The sequence below is a fragment of the Octopus sinensis genome, linkage group LG11 (genome assembly GCF_006345805.1).
Source record: "Octopus sinensis linkage group LG11, ASM634580v1, whole genome shotgun sequence".
NCBI classification, from domain to species: domain Eukaryota; kingdom Metazoa; phylum Mollusca; class Cephalopoda; order Octopoda; family Octopodidae; genus Octopus; species Octopus sinensis.
The window spans coordinates 43,686,938-43,710,246 of record NC_043007.1 but is presented as its reverse complement, the minus strand read 5'-3'; the positions used below and the strand labels follow the sequence as shown (position 1 = coordinate 43,710,246).

At 34.9% G+C, this 23,309-nt stretch overlaps 1 protein-coding gene across 2 annotated transcripts in view; it reads left to right on the top strand.

The window, feature by feature from the left end:
• The window catches only part of LOC115217531 (non-symbiotic hemoglobin), a 271,016-nt gene that overhangs the window by 155,513 nt on the left and 92,194 nt on the right, over nucleotides 1-23,309 (top strand). The window lies entirely within an intron of this gene.

The following is a 23,309-nucleotide window of genomic DNA, read 5'->3' as shown; positions in this document are numbered from 1 at the left end:
AAAGACATTGACGCCTCCGTGAATATAGTTCGACCAATCAGCGTTTGCTAATTTGTTATGTCTGATGCGGCTAACTTCAAAGGATTTGAGCAAGTTTCTCTCATCAAATAGCTGGAGAGAAAGTTCTTGAAACTTTTGCTTATGGTTATAAAAAACTAGAGAATTCAACCTCACACCAGATTCATCCGGTGCTCCACACAGAGCTATGTTGCTTTGTTCAGTGAATAGGTCTCCTGTACTCTTCTACTTTTTCTTACTTAACATGCTTAACGGTTCTGGCCTTGGATTATAATGTTGAGTCACTCAAGAATTATTTACATACAGTAATTCTGATTCTTCTAATTCTTTCTGCTCATTCCATCTTAAATAACTATGATCTACTTTCATAGTATTACCTAGCAAGTTGTTTTACAAAAGATTCCTAGCTATTATGTTCATTGTTTCATGAAGATGTTCCATTAAATCAATTATATGTACACATGTATATATAAACGATGCAGGTGGACAAAAATATAAGGAAATTCAAACAATTATTAGTGCAGTCATTCTTGTCTTCTCACACACCCCACCTAATATTGTGTACTATCAACAAAGAATTAATAAACTCCGAACTGAAACACTTTGTACTAAAAGTAAATAGATATCAGAATAAATTCAGTACAATCACAGGCTTGCAGCATATTTGTTCAAGTCAGTTACATATATGGGCTCTATATAGCAGTAGTAACAACAATGTCAGCAACAACATCGAAAATAAATACACTAATAGTAACTTCTTGGTTGTACAATAGTATGTCCCGCAATAAAACTGGAAAAAAAAACATAATTTGAAACGGTATCATTTGAACAGTTGTCGTTATGTGTAGAAACTGTTGGTGCAATCATCTGCCGGCTGTAACAATACCACCTCTACCAACAACGACAATTACTGTAACATTACCATTACCAACTACAACAGCAACAACAACACAACAACGACAACATAATCACTCGTCATTTCCAATGTAAAATATTCGAACAGAATAGTTATCAGTTTGGCAGGGAATTATTAAAGATTTCCTGTTGTTTTTTAAGTTCAAACAACGCTATTTCTTTTAATAAAAATAAAGAAAATAAAACAAATACAATTACAAATAGAAATATAAATTTGAACTGTAAATTTAAAACAAGCATACATGAATATTTTAACAACGTAAATAATTAAAACTGATGCCATGTTTAAAATGAAGGAAAGTTTTGTGTGAGTCTATAAAAGACAAACTGCTTCTTGTTTTCAACTTAAAGATAGAATTAATACAGAGAAACAGGAAATAAGAATTGCTAATTTAAGAAAAACAGTAAAAACAATTTGAGAAAGTATAGATGATAGACTAAAAATAATTAAGCACGGAATGCAAGAAGGTAAATTATGAGATAGTTATCAGACATCACCATATCGACGAAAACATCCGCACTATCTTATTACAAACTCATAAAATATAGAAGAGTCGGCCAATGAGATTGTCTGACATCCATATGCTCCTACAAATGAGGCGGTGTTGTTGCTACTGTTACACATAGAAACATTATATACCGCATACCGAGAAGTCCACTTTACTGATTGGTAGAAACAGTTTACATCAGTTCCTGGTTCACAAAGGCGCTGTCTCTCTCTCTTCTCTCTCTCTGTCTCTCTCACTCACTCTTTGTGTGTGTGAGTGTGTGTGTGTGTGTGTGTGTGTGTGTGTGTGTGTGTGTGTGTGTGTGTGTGTGTGTGTTTCCTTCTGTGCTTATCAGCTCTTTATTATTCGATCGATTCGATAGCTTTTATCTTTCACTTGTTTCAGTCATTAGACTGCAGCCACGCTGGGGCAGCGCCTTTGAGAATGTTTTTAGTCGATGAATCGATCCCCGTGCTTACTTTTTTAAATCACGACACTTATTTGATCGTTCTCTTTTGCTGAACCACTAGGTTACGGGGACGTAGACAAGCCAGCACCGGTTGTTAAGCAGTGGTAGGGAACAAACACAGACACAAAGATACACAGATACACGCACATTTATTTATGTATATATATATATATATATATATATATATATATATAGAGAGAGAGAGAGAGAGAGAGAGAGAGAAGAGCAGTTTGCAAAGTTACACCAAAAAGGAAAGCTACAATCGTCACTAAATGTAACTAGGGTGTTATAAATACCCACATTGCTAGAAATAAGAGCTAAGATGCTCTAATGCTGTAGTCAAAGCACATAATTGTATACAACTATACTGATAGAGACTGTAATCGTCCGAAAACACCGTTCGAGAATTCCTTACACAGACCGGTCAGTTTCAGCAATTTCCGTTGCTTCATCAGTAAGGACTGTCTCGACTTCGGTAGATTCCAGACTTAATTCTCTGTCAGTATATACGTTTTCATCATAGTAATCTATGGATGATTTAGTGAATCGTTAATAATATACAGAAAATCAATATAGAGAGTAGACTACAGCATTAGAGCATTTTAGCGCTTACTTCTAGCAATGTAGGTGTTTATAACACACTAGTCACATTTAGTGAGGATTATAGTTTTCCTTTTTGGTGAAACATTGCACACGGCTGTCTATATTAATTTTCTATATACACATTAGCAATTCGCCAAAATTGCCGAAACTGACTGGCTAGTATAAGTAATCCTCGAACGGTGTTTTTCAGACGAATTACAGTCCCTGTAAGTATATATATGTATAAAATTATGTGCTTTGACTACATTAGAGCATTCTAGCTCCTAATTCTAGCAATCCAGGTGTTCATAACACCCTAGTCACATTTAGTAACGATTATATATATATACTATTTTGTTCATTTATTCTTTTACTTGCTCCCGTCATTTGACTGCGGTCATTCTGGAGCACCACCTTTAGTCGAAAAATTCAACCACAGGATTTATTCTTTGTAAGCCTTATACTTATTCTATCCGTCTCTTTTGCCGAACCGCTAAGGGAACGTAAACAAACCAACATCGGTTGTCAAGCGATGGTGGAGGGGAACAAACGCAGACACACAAATATATGCATATATATGTGTGTGTGTGTGTGTGTGTGTGTGTGTGTGCGCGCGCGCGTGTGTGGTGTGTGTGTGTGTGTGTGTGTATGTATATATACGACGGTCTTCTTTCGGTTTCCATCTACCAAATCTACTCACAACGCTTTGGTTGGCTCGAGACTATAGTAGAATGCACTTGCCCAAGGTGCCACGCAGTGGAACTGAACCCGGAACCATTTGGTTGGGAAGCAAGCTTCTTGCCACAAAGCCATGTCTACACCTCTCTCTCTCTCTCTCTCTCTCTCTCTCTCTATCTCTCTCTCTCTGTATATATATATATATATATATATATATATATATATATATATATATATATATATATATATAATACAATATAATATAATATAAATGGGAAAACTAATTTCTGAGTGTTAGGGTGTCACACTTTGACCCCTCTCTTACTATTCAATAACATTTCCTCGTGATGGGGTGAGAGTTATAGTAGACATAGAGACGTTGAGGGCAGTGGCAAAGGCAGAGAGAGTGAGAGAGAGAGAAAGAAAGGAAGAAAGATTGAAGGAAGAAAAAAGAAACAAAGAAAAAGAGAGGGAGAGAAAGAGAAACAAAGAAATTTAGGGAGAGTAGTAGTGTTGATGGTGGTAATGGGAGTAATAATAAGAGAGAGAGAGGGGGTGGGGTATTTGAGAGAAAGATGGAGATGGTGCACAACTTTCTTGGACAGAAATTCCTGTGGCCAGCATACTGAACCAACATTTTTGTTTTACTTTTTGCTTTCTTTAATACATACATATGTGTGTGTGTGTGTATACATATATGCATATGTATACGTACACACACATACACTTTAAATGAAATACAGTTTCCTCAAAATTAAACATATCTAATATAGTAAATGTGAATGTCAGTGTGTCAGTGTGTCACACTTTTTCAACTTTACTCCTAGAGGCCGTAGCCCAACATATCATACCATTTTGGAATCAGGTTGACTCCATGAGTAAATTAAAAAACATTCCAGGTCGAATCCGAGCCTGCAATCCTGATATTTTGGTTTCCTATGTTTTTCATTACTGCGATCATTTTCGGCGATTTTTTTTTAACGATTTTTAGCGACGAATATGATCATCATTGGAATATGACTCTGGAGGAAGCAATTGCAACAAATTCTCCAAAACAAGTCAGTGATCTGCTTGCAGATCTTCCCATTCAGGGTTACTTGCTTAAAAGCCTTGCGAGTGGATTTGGTAGACGGAAACTGAAAGAAGTTCGTCGTATATATTTATATATATATATATGTATGTATGTGTGTGTATATGTTTGTGTGTCTGTGTTTGTCCTCTCAACATCGCTTGACAACCAATGCTGGTGTGTTTACGTCCTCGTTACTTAGCAGGTCTGCAAAAGAGGCTGATAGAATAAGTACTAGACTTACAGAGTCCTGAGATTGATTTGCTCCATTAAAGGCGGTGCTCCAGCATGGCCGCAATCAAATGATTGAAGCAAGTAAAAGAATAAAAGAATATAGATAGATAGATAGATATAGATAGATAGATAGATAGATAGATAGATAGATAGATAGATAGATAGATAGATAGATAGATAGATACACGTGCGCGTGCGCACACACACATACACACATTCACACATATATAAAATTAATATAGACAGCTGTTTGAAATGTGTCACCAAAAAGGAAAACTATAATCGTCACTAAATGTATCTATGGTGTTATAAACACCTACATTGCTAGAAATAAGAGCTAAGATGATCTAATGCTGTAGTCAAAGCACATAATTGTACACAACTATACTGACAGGGACATTGTGTCATTCTAAGCTAATAATCCGTAGTTCTCGCAGGAATATTGTGATCATTCGGGTTTTATATCCTCATCCATTCTTGAAACCCAAGCAGTACTGATTAAATTAGTTTGTTATTCTCGGTCGTAGCATTTTTCTCGAAGAAGTCTGACATAGACACCTCTATTAATTGATTAAATTGACCTTAGCATTTGATTGGTGTTTTATTTAATCAGCACTGAAAGGTTCAAAGACAAAGTTCATTTGATTGGATTTGAACTCAACATAAAAGCAGCTAACTTAATTTATAGTACATCACACACATACACACACACACACACACACACACACACCACACACACACACACACACACACACACACACACACAGACGCATGTAAGCACGCTTGCACACACACACGCACGCGTGCACACACTCACACACACACACATGATCAGACAGACTCCAATGATGCTAGTGTTTTTGTGTCGGCAAAATTTATATTATGTACTAAAATCGATAGAGTACAGTGAAATTGCCCTGATGAGTGGAAAATTCAACGTTACGAACACAGGTCTTCTTCAGGGAGAAGTTGAAAGGAGAGAAATGAATGGGAGACAGCAGATTTCTACATCTCTAAGTTAAAAGGAAAACTGCCAGCAACCAAAGGAACGCAGGACTACGTAAGCTTCATACGTGAACGCAGGACTACGTGGGAAAACAGTGTAAGAAAGAAGAAAAAAGGAGTAATGAGATAAGGAGAAACAGGCAAGGTTGTGAGTGAGATGAAAGGAAAAGATGAGGAGAGAGGGTGATGAACTGGCAGAATTTTGCTGCGTCAGGAAAAGTTCTTTGCGTTATTTGTTTCGAATCTTTACTGTCTGAGTTCAAATCCATCAACGCCACTTTGCTTTACATCTTTCTAAATTCGATAAAATAAAGTACAGGTTAAATACTGGGGTTTGATATAATCGTCCATACCACTCCCCAAAAAGTGGTGGTCTTGTTTATGTTTTAGAAAATATTCAGGGAACAAAAATCTGCCAGAAATAGTAGAGTGCTGTAGAAAGTGCTTTGCGTTATTTTTGCTAAATAAACTTCACGTTCTGTATTCTAATTTTGCTGTGTCGAATTTCTTTTCATCTTTAACCTGGTTCGATGTCATACATTTTGATTAAGTGCTGAGTTGTATTAAGTCGACATTACTGCGAATTCATGGTCCTGTGTCAATATAAGAAGTTAGCATTTAGTTACTTCTTTTTACGTAGTCTGAGTCAACTTGCTTTAATTCCTCTGTGAACTTTTAAATGAGACAACGCAATCTTACCAAATAACTGTATTTGCACCAGTGTTACTTGTAGTTTCAAATATATTTAGTGGAATGAAATTATAAGAGAGAGGGAGAGGGAGAGAGAGAACCAGAGAGAGATGCAATGTCAGCTGCGCGCTTACAATCTTCCCTCAAGTATTTCCGTCGATTTACTCGGTTTCTACGGAACATCCTTCTTTACTTTATCCATGTATTTTTATGGTGAAGGACCACCGTCTGAAACTTTGAGCTCTCTTTCCTTCTGGCAGCGTAAAACTAATTATCTTGTATTCCTACTAATTTGTTTTTGTTCCTGGAATGATTTAGATATCATTTCCACCCGTTGACGCATACCTATCCCCTTTTATTACAACAGGGTTAAATTTCCATTGTTACACGACGATACCCTTCCACCCACGCAAAATTTGTGACTCTGTGTCACTGTTAAAAACACTTTTAATGTAATTGAGACTATGTTCCAGGGGACCAGGTTGGTGGGAGAGACTGTAAAGTCTTAAACATTGAATACCTTACAGTATTTTCTCACACTGCACCCCTTACAATTTGAGTTCAAATCTCACCGGAATAAGCATTATATGTTCCTCCTTGGTCAGTATAATCGGGACGATTAGTGTATTAAAGTCTTAGAGATGAAATATCTTATGGACCTAATCATTACCACTTCATCCACTGTTGAAAATTTATGAAGTTTCGGACCATTGTTCCCGTCTCTCTTAAATATATTGACTACTAGCGTTAGAAAATAATACTTTCCAGGTCTCTGTGAGTTTCAACACTCAGCCTTTCCTAACATTTTATATACGAAAATATAAACATTGTTTGTTCCGGCGGTCTGGTCTAAAGAAGTTCTGATCTGAGGAATGCATCTGCCTTTATTCAGATTCTAGAATCTAATATCAGTGGAATTATTTCCGAATTAATGATGTGAAATTTGGTAAATTACTGGGGTTCTCCCCCTGTAGGATAACATATTGCTCGTGCAATGGTAGATTTGGTCAAGAATGCCTATGCCCAAGAACAGCAGATATCTGTATTCCAACAAAAATGCAGTCTTGTAAGATCTAATGCTGTCATGGAAGTGTTCGTAACTGCGATTCCTAGGTTTGTTCATTATATTACTGTGATACAGCGCTGTTACTCTTTGGTTAAGCGATATGACTTTACTCTTATGACAGCAGATGTAAGATTTACGGTTTGAGGAACTCTCTGGTGGGAATGTTTGGCGTTTCAAAGTTAGCAATAGGTATTCATAGATCCACATTAAAGAGGCAATAAATTTTCTCTTGAAAAACAAATGTCTCTGTTATTAGGAACACTTGCATTTCTTCTATTTTGAATGATATTTACATTTCTTTCTCTTATGTTGACACTATTTTTAAAACCTTTTTTCTGTTTTGGATAATATTTACATATCGTTACCGTGATACTGATTTTCTACCATTTTTAAAGCGACAAGAACCCTAGATCTACCTTTAGCAATTAATCATCTTTTTCGTACTTTCTCTCGTTGTCCTAAAGTTATTCTTCTTTTATTTTTCGAGTGACGTATTGTTTTCTTATATTTCATCTAATATTCTTTCAGTTAATCTTATTCTTTTTGTCTCTAGCCATGATTTTGCTTCTCGTTGTCGTTTTACAGCACTTCTTTTTCTCTCCAATCAAAGACAAGCATTTTCTCTCTGGCCGAGAACTTGTTCACCAATTTTACTTTCATTTTTCTCTTGTATATTTGAAAGACTAAATTATATGTTGCTGTTCTATAGATTTCTCTTTCTCGTATTCTTTGTCTAATTTTTCTCTCACGGGCCAAGCACCACTGCTTTTCCTCGAATTTTTTCCATGTGCGTGATCACAATAAATGAGAGATATAGAACGAAGTGAGGTGTGAGTTGTAAGGGAAAACAAGAGAGATAGCTGGTGTGTGTGTTGTGTGTGTGTGTGTGTGTGTCCTTGTAAACAATATAAGATCAGCTACAAATATGAAATTAAAAAAGATATTAATTAAAACCAAATAATTACTTCAACTTTTGAATTTGTAAAGAATTCCGAGACAGATAGCAAAGAAAAGGAAACCTTTGAAAATGAACAAACAAAAAGAAAGCGTATGATTTCTGCAATATGATATTAAACAGAAAGTGGACGATGTATGCAAAGAGGTACAACAGAACAATCGACTTATGAAATCCTAACCAACAAGAAAAAAAAATACCATTTTGATATTTTTTCTTGTGTTAAGGGAAAAAGTATGAAAGCTGTTCCAAAGATTTAATTTGAAAAGGAAAATAACAAAACTTTAAAGATAATTACTTCTGAGACAAACAGCAACGAATTTTATGAAAACGTCTGTATTTTAATAACAGATAAAAATGTTGGTTAGTTGATTCATTTCTCCAATTGCGCTTGAAATCGTATAGAAAGAGTGTGGAGAGAAAGAGAAAGAGTAAAAAAGACTCAGTGAGAAAGAGGGAAAGAATCAAAGAGACAGTGGGATGGGGAGAGAGAGTAATTGATGGAGTAATTGAAGGAGTTCAAATTTTGCGAGACATAGGTTTTCGATGAAATAGAATTCAATTATGTTGATAAAGATCAGAAAAATAACAACCTATATATATATATATATATATTATATATATATATATTATATATATATATATAAAGGGGGTTGTATGATTGTGTATAGAGGGATATATATTATTCAAAGGAATTCCTACTCTGTTTTTTTTATTTTTTATTTATATTCCTTATAATATTAATGTAGAATATAGAATATATAGTATAAATTGTATATATAGTGTAAAATGAAATTAAGTATTGATTGTCTTATTGAATAGATGAAATACTGAATATCAAATATTAAGGGACTGCAAATATACAGATGAGATATCTATTTTGACTTAATTTAATAGCTTTTTTGTTTTGAAATTAGCGTTCATTTCATCATTTTATATAAGCACCAAGATAAAGGTTAGATTTGAATAATCGTATTTATGCCGTAGTTTCTATAATGACAAAAATTACTTCCAAACTTACCAGTCATATGATAGATAACATTCTAATGTTAATTATAAGGAAGAGTTAACTTCTATTTCCGATTTCTTAAAGAATACGGATACACATAACAGCAATAGTTTTAATAAAAGTGAAAAAGGAATCATTGTGAATGCATATATAAACATGATCTCGAGAGCATATGTAATGAGATATTAATTTAAAATATGTTGCAACGATTACTTGTACTAACAAAGAAACATTATCTTCTGTTTACGAATTTCTAACCATAAAATTTGTTAATAGAAATAATTTATTTCTACCATTGACACAAGGTCTTAAATTTTATGGATGAGGCGGGGGGAGGGAGTGCCAGTCGATTACATCGACTCCAGTGCTCAACTGGTAATTATTTTATCGACCCCGATAGGTGGACAGGTAAAGTCGACACTGAATGAATTTGAACTCCGAACGTTAAGTCAGAATAAATACCGCTAAGCATTCTGTCTGGCATGCTTACGATTCTGGCACCTCACCGCCTTAATAATACAAAATAATGCAAAAGTGCCATCAACATATTGGTGTAATTTTAATCTGAAAATAGCTTAAAATTTCTGCCGAAAACGCTGATTGGTTACTTTATATTGTCTACATCCAACTAACATTTTCGTTCTTCTGTCACTGTGCATAGTAGAGCGATATAACACCTCATCCGTCAATTAGAACCAACAAACAAAAAGAATTTGATACGAGACTTAGCGTTATATAATTTGTATGTGTGTGTATGTGTGTGTATGTGTGTGTATGTGTACGCGTGTGTGTGTACATGTATCTATAACTATGATCATGCATGTAAATATGATAATCGCTTAGTTAAAAGGTGGGGATAAAGACAGGAATTTAAGAGAAAATATCTGAAATATAAGAAATATATTGTAAAATTAGTTACAAGTGAATGTCACTTACCAAGAAAACGACTTAATGATCCTAACTTTAATCGTTTTAGATGACGATGGAAAAATTAGAAACATTTTTTTAAATATGTAGCTGTGACATATCTAGAGGTGTTTCCATATATGAGAAGCATCTTGAGCGTGAGAAACATTTAAACAACATTAAGGCAATTGTTATGGTGGCGTGCTCGCAAAATCGTTATCACACGGGGCAAAATGCTTAGCTTTATTTTGTCCGGCTATACGTTCTGAGTTCAAATTCCGCTGAGGTCAGCTCTGCCTTTCATCTATTCGGGGTCGATAAAATAAGTACCAGACGAGCACTGGAAGCGATGTAATTGACTTTCCTCTCCACCCGAAATTGTTGGCCTTGTGCCAAAATCCCACCGAGGTCAGTTTTGCCTTTCATCTTTTCGGGGTCGATCAAATAAGTACCAGACGAGTACTGGGTAAGATGTAACTGACTTGCCCACTCCTCCGAAATTGCTGGCCTTGTGCCAGAATTTGAAACCAATATCAATGCAAATGTCCAAACGTCTAAAGTGAGTGATCTCTGATGCTCTCCTACCTTTTCGTGTAGCATGTCTCAAATGTAATTTCCACTGAACTGAAAATTGTGTGTTTGTGACAGAACACAATTTCTTCATTTCCATACAGGATTATCTTCTAGGCCTTCTATGTAATACATGACCTAGTACAAAAATTGCCAAGGCAATTAAATATACATGATTAAAAGAAACAGCTATTTTTCTTGATGTCATTTGGTATGCTATACCTGTTGAAGAATATATTAAATTTTCATTAATTATTGATGAATGTACAGACAAAAAAATAGAAAGTTCTAATTCTAGCTAGATTTTACAGCCATAGTTTTTTTTTTTAAATTAGTCGACGAGTTTTTAACTCTTTTGGAAATTACTTTACTGCCTGAGGCTTGCATAATAATTTCAGTAAAAGACACGGCATCTGATGGGATGTGCAAGTGACAGTGCAAATGCAACTGATGAGGTTAAATGCGATACTAAAGTCTTCTAGAAAGCTGGAATACTTTCTGCAAAATATTTTTTTCTTTCTACTAAAGGTGAAAGCCTGAAATTTTTTGGAAAGAATTAGTTGATTACATCAACCCCAATACCTGACTGGTACATATTCCATCCACCTCGAAACGATGAAAGTCAAAGTCGACCAGGGTAGAATTTTAACTTAGGAGTAAAGCTAGAAGACATGCCGTTAAGTATTTTATGTGGCATACTACCGATTCTCCCACCTCGCTGCCTCTTTTCTGCTAAACTATATATGCAATTCAATGTATTTATGTGCATTTTATACACGTGCTGAGTTTCCAACTTCCTTGGAGGCGTTGACTAGAATTTTTCTTTTAATGTCCAAACGTCTAGAGCAATTGAGATGTTAAACCTTGCAGTGCACAGTGGCTGTCAAACCAGCAAGTGGTAAACAGACTACTAAATGAAATGCTAACACTTCTATTTCATACTTTTGCGATATTAGATGTCATAACTTCAACATCTATAATACAAGATATGCAGAATGCCACTTGTAAAAATTTCCATACATTTTAACCGTTCCTTTATCATACATAAAGTTTAGAGATTCAAGCTTCTACCTTCGAAATTCATAAGCAGTGTTCCTTTATCAAGAATAGTATAAAAGATGTTCTTGATAATTTCATAGAATGACAAGTACTATTGAAGGCTGACATCAATGATCGTTCAGTTTCTTTTCCCTTAGGTGAAATATTCCTGTTGTAAAAATTAAAAGTATAAATGTAAAATATTCTTCAACAATCTGAACTAAAAGAACTGAAGTAAATTCAGCTTTTGTGTGAAACTAAAAGACATGTAGGGACAGTTTATATTATCTAGAATGTTTCCTAGTTTACAGCTGTTTGAAGCTTTAGTCACCTCCAATTATTTTATTGAATATGAAACTTCCTTCTATTCAATAAAGAATTTCCGGAATTTAATTTACTAAAGAATGACATTTCGGTATCTGAGAAATAGTACTGCTTTATTTCCCAAGGAAAAATCTGGAGATAGCATTCGTTTTGCACTTATCTAGACATTTAAGATAAATTTATTTTCATTTCCTCGTGTTTCAGCTGCAACTAAAATGCTACAGCTCTAAAATCTTGTTCTCGGCTAAGTAAGGAAACATTAAGTACTTTGTTATAAAGAACATTTAAGAAATGACATGTTTAGAATGGTAAATGGTTGGAAAGTTGCGCAAAATAAACGAGGGATAATATATATTTTACATTTGAGTGTACTTATTTATACACACACACACGCGCGCACGAATTTACATACATATATATATATCAATTTAATCTACACAATTACAAAAGAGCTACTAATAGTATCATGCTTTACAATACATTAAATTAGTAAATTTATAAAACATGCCGTGTATCTCCAAGCAATCTTTCGGGCTCAGTTCATACGTTAGGCGTATTCAAAAACCAGAGTGCAGACTATGAGAAAACATGAGGGAAAAGCGTAAAGAAAAATTGCGAAGAATGTTGATGCAAAAAGTGGAACGAAAAGAAAGAAAAGTAAGAAAACCAAGATCTTCGTCCTCTTTGACTATAGAAACCATAATCGATGTAGCTGGTGCAGATTAATATAACAGAAGAGAGTCCAAAGTCTGTGAGATAGCTACTCAATCCGGAGCAGGTGTTGTCTTCCAGTTCGACAAAAGAAACCTGTCCATATGCTTGCATTTTCTAAAAATTTCCGATCTGGAACTAAGCAGTGTGATAGAATTCTTGAACCTATAAAGACTGTGCTATGCTTCAACAACGCATAAGCCGTTAACATATGGCTTGGTGTTCTCCATGTTTCTCCACTTTATTGTATGTGGTGTGAATTTGATCTTCAATCCCCATATGTGGCTAGCCAACTTAGTGGGATTACTTTTGTCGATGTGCCAGAAACGTTTTGTAAAATTGTCTTCTCTAATCCCGATATAATTCTTATTTTTGGTTAAGGTTATCTTGAAGCGTTGCTGTGACTTCTGCCTCTCATGCGGCTGAATTAGTCATACATACCTGGCCAAGTGGGTAAGCTTGAGGGTTCCAACAGTTACAACCGGGAGTGGGCTCTTGATAGTGTTTATAAATTGTAATGATCATATTAAAACAGAGGACGAAAATCTTGATTTTCTTACTTTTCTTTGCTTTTTGCCTAAACCCTCTTCGCGTTTTTCCTTCTCGATTTTTTTTCATGATTTTTCATAGTCTAGCTTTCTGGTTTTTAAATATATGTAACATATGAACTAAGTCTGAAAGACTGCTTAGAGATACGTGGTATGCTTTATAAATCTGCCAATTTAATGTATTGTAAAGTATGAAACAATTTGTTGCTCTTTTGTAATTGTGTATATCAAGTTGAAATTTATCTCTCACTGGATGGAGTACTTTTTTGTTGATCCTACCAATATTGGATCAGTGAACTGTGTGTGTGTGTGTGTGTGTGTGTGTGGTGTGTGTGTGTGTGTGTGTGTGTGTGCGCGCGTGTGAAACAGCTGTTAAAAGCATTGAAATTAAGGAACTTTTTTCGCTTTAAATCAAGTTTATGGTCCTCACTCAATTTCCTGTTCCCTCATTTAGGTTTAGACATAGTAAAAATCTCTTATTCAAATTCAAATAAATCTTTCAACGGTTGCAGAATATTTCATTGATTTGCTATAGTTGCTATCAGTCAATGCGTAAAGCATGATCGATCTTTTGTGGAATACATTAAATAAAACACATTCTTGATAATTCAATGTATCATAAATAAATTTCAATAAACTCAAATATACTTTGCTCACCCTGAGTATTCAGAAGATACTCGTGTCATGTTAAAACCACACGAAGTACTTCTGCCCAAAAGAAGAAGAAACAGAAAAGCACAAGGGGTCGCAGACAACAACAGGTGAAAACATCAGAGGGGAAACCATGGGTGCTGTTGATGCTAACCTCACGGCATCTACTTGTTCCAACTCAAGATAGCTAGAACAGGAAAAAGACGAAGCAATTCTTTACACCCTCTGCACCACCAGCGTGTTTTATTAGATTGCCTTTACACAACCCGATGTAATTCTTATTTTCGATTAAGGTAAACTTGAAGCGTAGCTGTGACGTCTGCCTCACATACGTCGGAGTTTATCACACACGCCTAGTCAAGTGGACAAGTTTCAGAGTTTCTGCTGTTACGACTGAGTGTGGGCTCTTGGTGATGTTTACGAGTGAGGTAGAGCGCAAATAAACCAAGAAGTTTCCTCCTCCAAACAGAGCAAACCAGAAGCTACGAATGGTAGTTCTCCCCACCCACATCGTCTTGTAGTGATGATGATGAAATTGGGAGTGAAGGAAAGGGGAAAGCGTGTTGCGAGGTGGCAGCGAATAAAAAAGAATGGAAAAGAGAATGAGTCCGAGCTGAAGACAAGTTTTGTCGCCCCCAAACCTAGGGTAGATATTACAATAGATATTAGAAATTATTATAGATCTCATATACACAGTATCATCGCTAAGATCATAAAGCATCATTCTCTTGTTAGTATGTGGCTTAAATCCATTTTCGGTCGCTATAACAGTTACAGAGTTGAAATAAGTAACGGCATTATTTTTAAGAACGAAGTGTATTCATCTAACCAGGAAGCATCTAAGTAGCAAGTAGTTCCACTACAATTAGCAGCCAAGTTGTCCTTAAAATGCAAAGTTGTTCTTAAATGAAGAAAGCCACGCCCAACAATGCTGTTCCTGATATAGAAGTTGGCGGGATGATTATCATAATGGAAATTTTGATCGCTTATATCAACTCAAATACTTATTTCGCCATCTGATACTTATTTTATCGCTCTACGTTTACTGAATGTCAACATTCGATAAATAGACTTTCGTTCTTTTTGACGTAATGGATCAAAACTCGACATCAAGTTTGCTCCTCAAAATATATTCATACACCCATGCATACATAAATATGTACGTATTTACATAAATACATACATGCATAAATACATACATATATACGTACGCACATACTAACACACACACATGACAGCCTTCAAAGTTTTCTGTCCAAATGAGTTTTTTAACCTGTTTACATGCTAATATTTATAGCTTTATGTGATGTGCCTCTAGGGCCAATGTTCCTAAAAAGAATTATTTCATGTTGATTCTAAAGTTTATATAATTCTTTTGACGTCACCACACACACACACACATATACACACACACACACACACACACACACATACACACACACACGCATACACACATACCAGGTGCGTTCAAATAGTATCTGATTTTATTTTTTCCTACCCAAACTAATGCCATGCAGGCAAAATCCTTTGGGTGGGAGGTGACGCCACCCTTGTTGCACACGCGTGAAAATTTTCGCCCCGGTAAACCGTGCCAGGTCTCGGCTGTCGCACCTAGAGTACTGACGTGTAGATGCACGCTCGTCGATTTTCGTTTTCATTCAAGATGACCGAACGTATCGACCAGAGATATAGCATTAAGTCTTGCCAAAAACTCAAACCATTCTAGAAGAATCATTAGGTTTTGGGCGATGATGTCATGAGCAAAACTCAGATCAAGGAGTGGTACAAACGCTTCAAATATGGCTGCACCTCAATGAAGAGCGAGGTACGCCCAGGCAGGCAGGTTATCCACAGGCTAAATCAAGGAGCCGACTGAGAAGGTTTGGCGAATAGTCGTGGAAAACCGTCGTGTAACAATTCAGGAAATTGATAATGAAGTGGGAATAACCACAGGATAAGTGCATTCCATTTTAACAGAGAATTTTATGCAAGGGGAAAGTGTCGGCGAAATTATATATGTATATATATATATATTATATATATATATATATATATTATATATATATATATATAATATATATATATATATATATATATTATATATATATATATATATATATATGTGTGTGTGTGTGTGTGTGTGTATATATAGATATAGATATAGATATAACAATTGCAGCGTGGAAGGTGTTTGTAAGCCATTTAAGAAACATACAAAAGCCGTTCGATTCACTTCAACATTTAAGTTTAATTTGTCAAAATATTTTCGTCGCTTTAAGACCGCGACCTGTTCACTAACAAAAATCCGTGCTGCAATTGTTTTCGTTTCAGCACACGATCTCAGATGAAATCACTTGCTATGCAAGTACATCTCCGTAATATATATATATATATATATATATATATATATATATATATATATGTAACATCTCATATAAATTAATCCCTACCGTATGTCACATATCTCAATGCATGAAATATAAAAATACCTCAAGAACGCAGATGTGAGCACTGACTTATGATCCCATGGATACATCTACTTTTTCTCTTTCTGTCCTTCTTTTTCCGTTTTTCTTTTTTTAAAACAATTCCGCTTTTTAAACACATCTTCATCTCGTTTTATCTCGTGATTACACTTGTTCTATTGTCCTGATTTGTAACTGCTATAGGCTATGTGCTCAGAGCCTGCAGGTTACTTGGAAACCCTAGGTGTGTTTAAAGACCTGCCTAGATAATTTATTCACTGTATTAGTAGCTCATAACTATATACTGTGTGCATATACTCTATTTATTTCTCACCTGATAGAGTACTTTTTTGTTGATTTTATTATAACGAAAAAGTGAACTATATATATATATATACGAAGAGGTACCCAAAAGTAACCGGAAACGTTCACTGTGGTTCAGACTTCCACCTCAAGAAACGACTTGATGCGACCCTCAGGCATCAGTCTGTCTACCGGCGTCATAGTGTAAAGTCGTACTGCACGTGGTGCATCATTGTTTTGCAGTGCTTGTCCCCTGGTCGCCGATTTTTGCGATAGCTTAAAAGACGGAACAGCGTGCTTCTGTGAAATTCTGTATTCTGCCGGAGAAAATGGCGGCCAAAGTATTTGTCATGCTTCAAATAGCTTACAAGGACGCTGCCATGAGCAAATCACAAGTTTACAACTTTACAACTGGTTTTCACACTTTAGGAATGGTCACTTGTCACTTGAAGATCAACCTCGTTCAGGGCCACCGAACGAATGAAACATCATGAAAATTCACGAACTGGTTTTGGAGGACTTGTTGATTTGACTGGTGTGTCCTGGAGCTCCTGCTAACGAATTTTGAGTAAGGAATTGTGAATGAAAAGAGTTGCAGCAAAATTAGTGCCTCACTTGGTCACAGAAAATCAAAAGCAGTCACGACTGAATGAGTGTCGTAAACTGAAAGAATAGTTGGAAATTGATCCGGACCTTTTTCCGAAGGTCATTACCGGCTACGACCTGAAATCGAAGCAGCCGTCCGGTCAATGGAAGTATTTAACGTTACCACGTCTCCAAATAGCACGTCAAGTGAAGTCCAATATCAAGACGGTGCTGATTTGTTTTATCGATGCAAAAGGAATTGTTCACACAAAATTTGTTCCTCCTGGTCAAACTATTAACCAGACATTTTACTTGGAAATACCGAAGCGTTTACGAGACGCGCTGAGACGACAACGGCCTGACCTGTAGCAAAGTGGAGAGTGGTGGTTTCATCAAGAGAATGCACCTAGCACACCGCTTTGAGTGTGAGACAGTTTTTACTCCTTGTGTGTGTGTGTGTGTGTGTGTGTGTGTGTGTGTGTGTGTCTGTGTGTGTGTGTCTGTGTGTGTGTGAAATGTATGACCAGAATTGATCGATAAAACACTATCAGAATCAAATGTTTTAATTCCACATATAAAGCAACAAAGGATTCCAGTTTACCTTTCGTTTTACAAGCAGATTAATCTCCATTGCGTTTATTTTTAGTTTCCATAAACACTCTTTCACAACTTCGTTCTCATGTGATCGGTTCAGCTTTGGTCCCCCACCCCACCCACCTTCACATGACCGCAGCCTTTGACTGAAACCAGTAAAAGTAAATATTTCTCTGAACTTATTTCCAATCATTATTCTCTTTGGTAATCACCTGCTCGACTTCAATTCTGTGTTCCGAATATAACATACGCACTCAGTTTCACATACAGTATTCTACAGAATACAATAAAAATGATTGGAAAACCCTGGCATTTGTGCATCGTCTATTATCAGTGACAATTCTACCGTTCCTTTTACTACTATATATTTTCCATATTCATCATATTAAACTTAATAGTCAATCCACGATTAACAAGTTCTCAGTATAATGCTTTAATTAAGGCGGCAAGCCGGCAGAATCGTTAGCAAGATAGGCGAGATGTTTAGCGGAATTTTGTCCGTCTTTGCGTTCTGGGCTCAAATTCCGTCGAGCTCGACTTTGCCTTTCAGGGTCGATAATATAAATACAAATTGAGCATTGAGGTTGATGTTACCAGCTTACCCACTCCCCGTAAATTGCAGGCCTTGTGCCAAAATTTGAAATCAATATAACCTTTAATGCCCACAATTACATATTTCTATGCTTTTATTTCCTTCAACTCAAATCCGTGAACAAAAGCCAATAGGACAGCCAGATTTTCACCTGGCTGTCCTATTCTTTATACAATTTCTTTTCTTCAATGCCACAACTTGTTATGTCCAATTCTTTCGTTTGTATCCCTTATCTGCTTGACTTTGGTTATTTCATTTCAGTTTTAGTACCTGTTTATTTAATACTTATTAAAGAGTGTTTAAATTCCATTTACTTTTAAATATACTTTGTTACAAAGCTGATTTAATCTGCATTTTTATCTTTAGTTCTTAAGTAAATTTGTTTCAAATTTTCTCAATAATTCAAGTTTTTTCTTCTTTTGATATTTTTTCTCTTTGTGAAACTCATCATAAATATCTGTTAATTTTCGAGTCATTTCTTCTGGGGATGAGAAAGAACTATCAATTGCAGTATTCACTTTGAAGTTATAAGCTACAAATCTTTTTTTTTAATTCCTTTAGATAAAATGTAAAGGTGGATATTTTAAAATTCATTTTCCATATTATCTTAGTAACTCCCATGTTCGACTTTTTGTAGCCTGTTACGTTCATAATCCAGATAATGCGAGGCATCTGAAGGATTTTATCTTTTCTGCGATAATTTTTCTGTATGTATTTGAACGTTGATAATTTTGTACTGGTTTTTCATTGCATTACAGAAGAAACCTTATAACATTTCTACTTCTTACAAACTCCCATTCCACTACAGTAACTACCGGCATACCAGTAAAACAGCTATCTTATGGTGACAGTTCTCAAATTTATGCGGTGCTTGTTGAAATGAATAAACAACGAAATAAATATTGTAAGTAGTTTATTTAGAAATATGGAAAAATATTGGAACAACTTATTACGACTTTGAGTATGAACACGCATCTACTTGACTCACATAAATATTCTGATTCGTAAAAGGTCAGATATCATCGATCTGACATCCACACTCTCTCTCTCCCTCTCTCTCTCTCTATCTATCTATCTCTATCTATCTATCTATCTCTCATTCACTCACTCTTTTTCTCTCTCTTGCTCACTTTCCCTCTTTATTTCTCTCTCACTTTCCCTCTTTATCGTTCTCTCTCTCTCTCTCTTTCTCTTTCTAAGCCTATTTAGCTACTTTCATTTTCCCTTGGTGTGCCTATATATATATTATATGTATATATATATATATAATATATATATATATATATATATATATAAATTAGAAAAAAACACTTTTTATCAATTCAAAAAAATTACATATAATAGAAATATTAAAAATAATAAATAACAATAATATACCAATGATTAAGTAAATTGCAAAATAATAATAAAAACGTATATATTTGGTAGAATAACGACACGTTCTTCGTGGCTGTATTTAAGAAATGGTTATAGTAAAAAAATTAATAGTAATATATATATAATAGTAACAGAAAAGAGGAATTTCGATTATCCCCACGCGGTATATAATGTATATATGAAATTAAAAAAGGAAAATACGCACACTTACATAGTTTTAATATAATTTTAAAAAAATTATTAATTATATTAAAACTTATAAGTGTGCGTATTTTCGTTTTTTAATTTATTATATATATGTATGTATGTATATATATATATATATATTATATATATATATTCTATATATATATATATATATATAATTATATATATATATGTATATATATATGTATATGGATATTATATATTGTATAGTGTATATATATGTATATATATATATATATATATATATATATACAATATATATACACATATACTATATATATATAATACATCTTATATTACATATATATATATATATAATATATATAATATATATATATATATATATATATATATATTATATATATATATATATATATATTATATATATATATATATATATATATATATATGAAAAGACAAGTCAAGATAGAAAATGCTAAAATAATTTATAAAGAACATTTCAGTACCGGTTCGGTCATTTTGAGACCTTTTCAACTGTAACGATTAAATAATTAAATTTAGAAAAATTAAAAGAAAAGTTTTTTTAAAGGAATATTTGTATAGTGTTCAAATATAAGTGGCATTTTTCTTGTTTCTGCCTTTCTCTGTCTCTCTTGTTTGCACTTGTATGTTCGAGATCGTCGTGAATTCTTGGTAGGGTAGAAGAAGAAGGTTGATGAGGAGAATGGGTGGAAAAATTTGGGAGTGCCTTGATTGTATTTTGAATACAAGTGACGGCTAGCAGGAGAATATTTCTATTGAAATGTTTGTTTATGGAATTTGCGTAGGGGTTATACTAAAAAGCATTAGTGATAAAGTTAAGAAGTAGAAGGTGGAGCAGAAGAGAAGAAGAAGAAGAAGAAGAAGAAGAAGAAGAAGAAGACGAAGAAGAGAAGAAGAAGAAGAGAAGAAGAAGAAGAAACAAGAATAAGAAGAAAGAAGAAGAAGAAGAAGAAGAAAAGACAGAAAAGAAGAAGAAGAAGAAGAAGAAGAGAAAGAAGAAAAGAAAAAGAAGAAGAAGAAGATGACGATGTTGTTGATGTTGATGATGATGATGATGATGATGATGAAGAAGAAGAGGAAGAAGAAGAAGAAGAAGAGAAGAAGGAGAGAAGATGATGAGATGGGTGATGATGATGACGACGATGATGATGATAATGATGATGATGAAGAAGAAGAGGAAGAAGAAGAAAAAAGAGAAGGGAGAATATCAATGAGTGGAAGTAGTGAGGTGTTGTATGACTTGAAGTTGGCACGTTATGGCGTTATGGATTATAGCTGTGATTGGGGCTGATTTGTAATGGATTCTTTGGAATGTAATATTGCGTGTGTATTTCTGTTATTCTAAAGTTGAGGTGTATTAATCGTTTGTCGTAGACCCGTTAAGAAGTGGCCTGTATTTTGTAATAAAGAGAGTTTCTTTACTTATTCGTTGCCTCGAGGTTGTATCGTCCCTAAATTGGTAGAGGGGGAAAATCCTGAAGCCTGGTGTTTTGTTGTTGGCGCAAGTATCTATGTGTTGGCTGAAAGCTATTTTTCTGTTTTGGGGAATTCTTATCTGGGATCTGTGCAGGGCCATTCTTTTACGCAAACTATTTTTTGTTTGGTCTATGTACGGCTCTTGACACCCAGAGCAGGTTAGTGTGTATATTAGGTTCTCCGAAGCACATGTGAAGTTGCTTTTCACTGTAAACCGTTGTCCCTGTTTGAAGGAGAACACTGATCCCTCAATTAGATAATCGCATATCCCGCAATTGGGTCTTCCACATTTTTTTACTGTCGGCTTCTGTGTTGAAGAGTGTATTCGGGCTTGTGTCAGGAGACTTTTCATAGATTTTGGCTGTCTCTTGCTTTTTATGATCGTGTGTGTTTGGAAGATTGTGTTCATTCTGTGGTCTTTTTTTAGGAGAGGTATGTTTTGGAGGATGGTGCCGAAGGCTTCATTGTTGAGAGGGTTGTGTGTGGAGATGTATGGTAAGGCCTTTGGTCGTAAGTTTTTCTTTGATTTGGGATGTCTCAGTTCCTGGATGTTAAGTTGAAGGGCACGTTGAATGCATATGTCAATAAGTGAAAGTGGGTAGTTCCTGGTGATAAGGATATCTTTTAGTTCTTGTAGTCGTGTGTCTCTGGTGTTTGCATTAGAAACTATAGTGCATATCCTTTTTGCTAGATTGAAGGGGATATTCATCCTGGTGTGTCTGGGGTGGCATGAATTGAATGGAAGATATTGCTTAGAATCTGTAGGTTTATAATATATGTCTGTTTCTATTACATTATTAGTTTTCTTAATGAGGATATCGAGGAAGGGGAGTTGTTGCTGGCTATATTACATCGTGAATTGGATGTTTACGTCCAGTCCATTTAAAATTTCTTGGAATTCTTTGAGTTTCTCTATATTTTCATGCCAAAGAATGAAACAGTCATCTAGGTATCTCTTCCAGTTGTTTTCTATGTAGATGGAGAAAGGGCTGCCATATCTTTCTAGAACCTTACGATACAGACTGATTTCTAGATATCCTATGGCTAGGTTGGCAAAGGAGGGGGCCATTCGTGTACCCATCGCAGTCCCGGATTTTTGTCGGTAAAAGTTGTCTTTGAAGGCGAAGAAGTTATTTTCCAGGATGAATTTAACCCCTTCTATCACGAATTCTTTTTTGATGCGATGTGGGAGTTCGTTGATGTGAGTATATATGTATATATATATATATATATATATATATAATATATATATATATATATATATATATATATGTATATATATTGTATAGAGGGCATATTACACATAAATGCCACACTAGGAGGACAAAGTCATTACTACCAAAATTATACTAATCATACCCAAATGCAGTTTTTCAAAGCAAGACATTTAAAAAAATGAATTTAGTTCTGTATCACGTGATTTCACATTCAACTTACGTCTAATGATCGTCAGCAGAACTGATTCTGAAACATCATAAATAAACTACCAACCTTACGTAGCGAAGACGAACAGACAACTGCTCACTCCGGCCAAGCACATGGAATGTTTATAAATCATATACGGTTAAATGGCGGGCTTTTTACGAACTGCATGTCGGGTAATGAAAAGTATTTCGGAATAAGTTTAACAATTAAGGATAATCTCTTAATAAGGGATCTTAACAAGAAATTATCGGGTAGCTAGCGTGAAAACCTCATAAAAGAAAAGAATTCGAAAATAATTTTTTTCTTTTGAACAAATTAATTATATCTATATTGTATAGAGGGCATTATTACACATA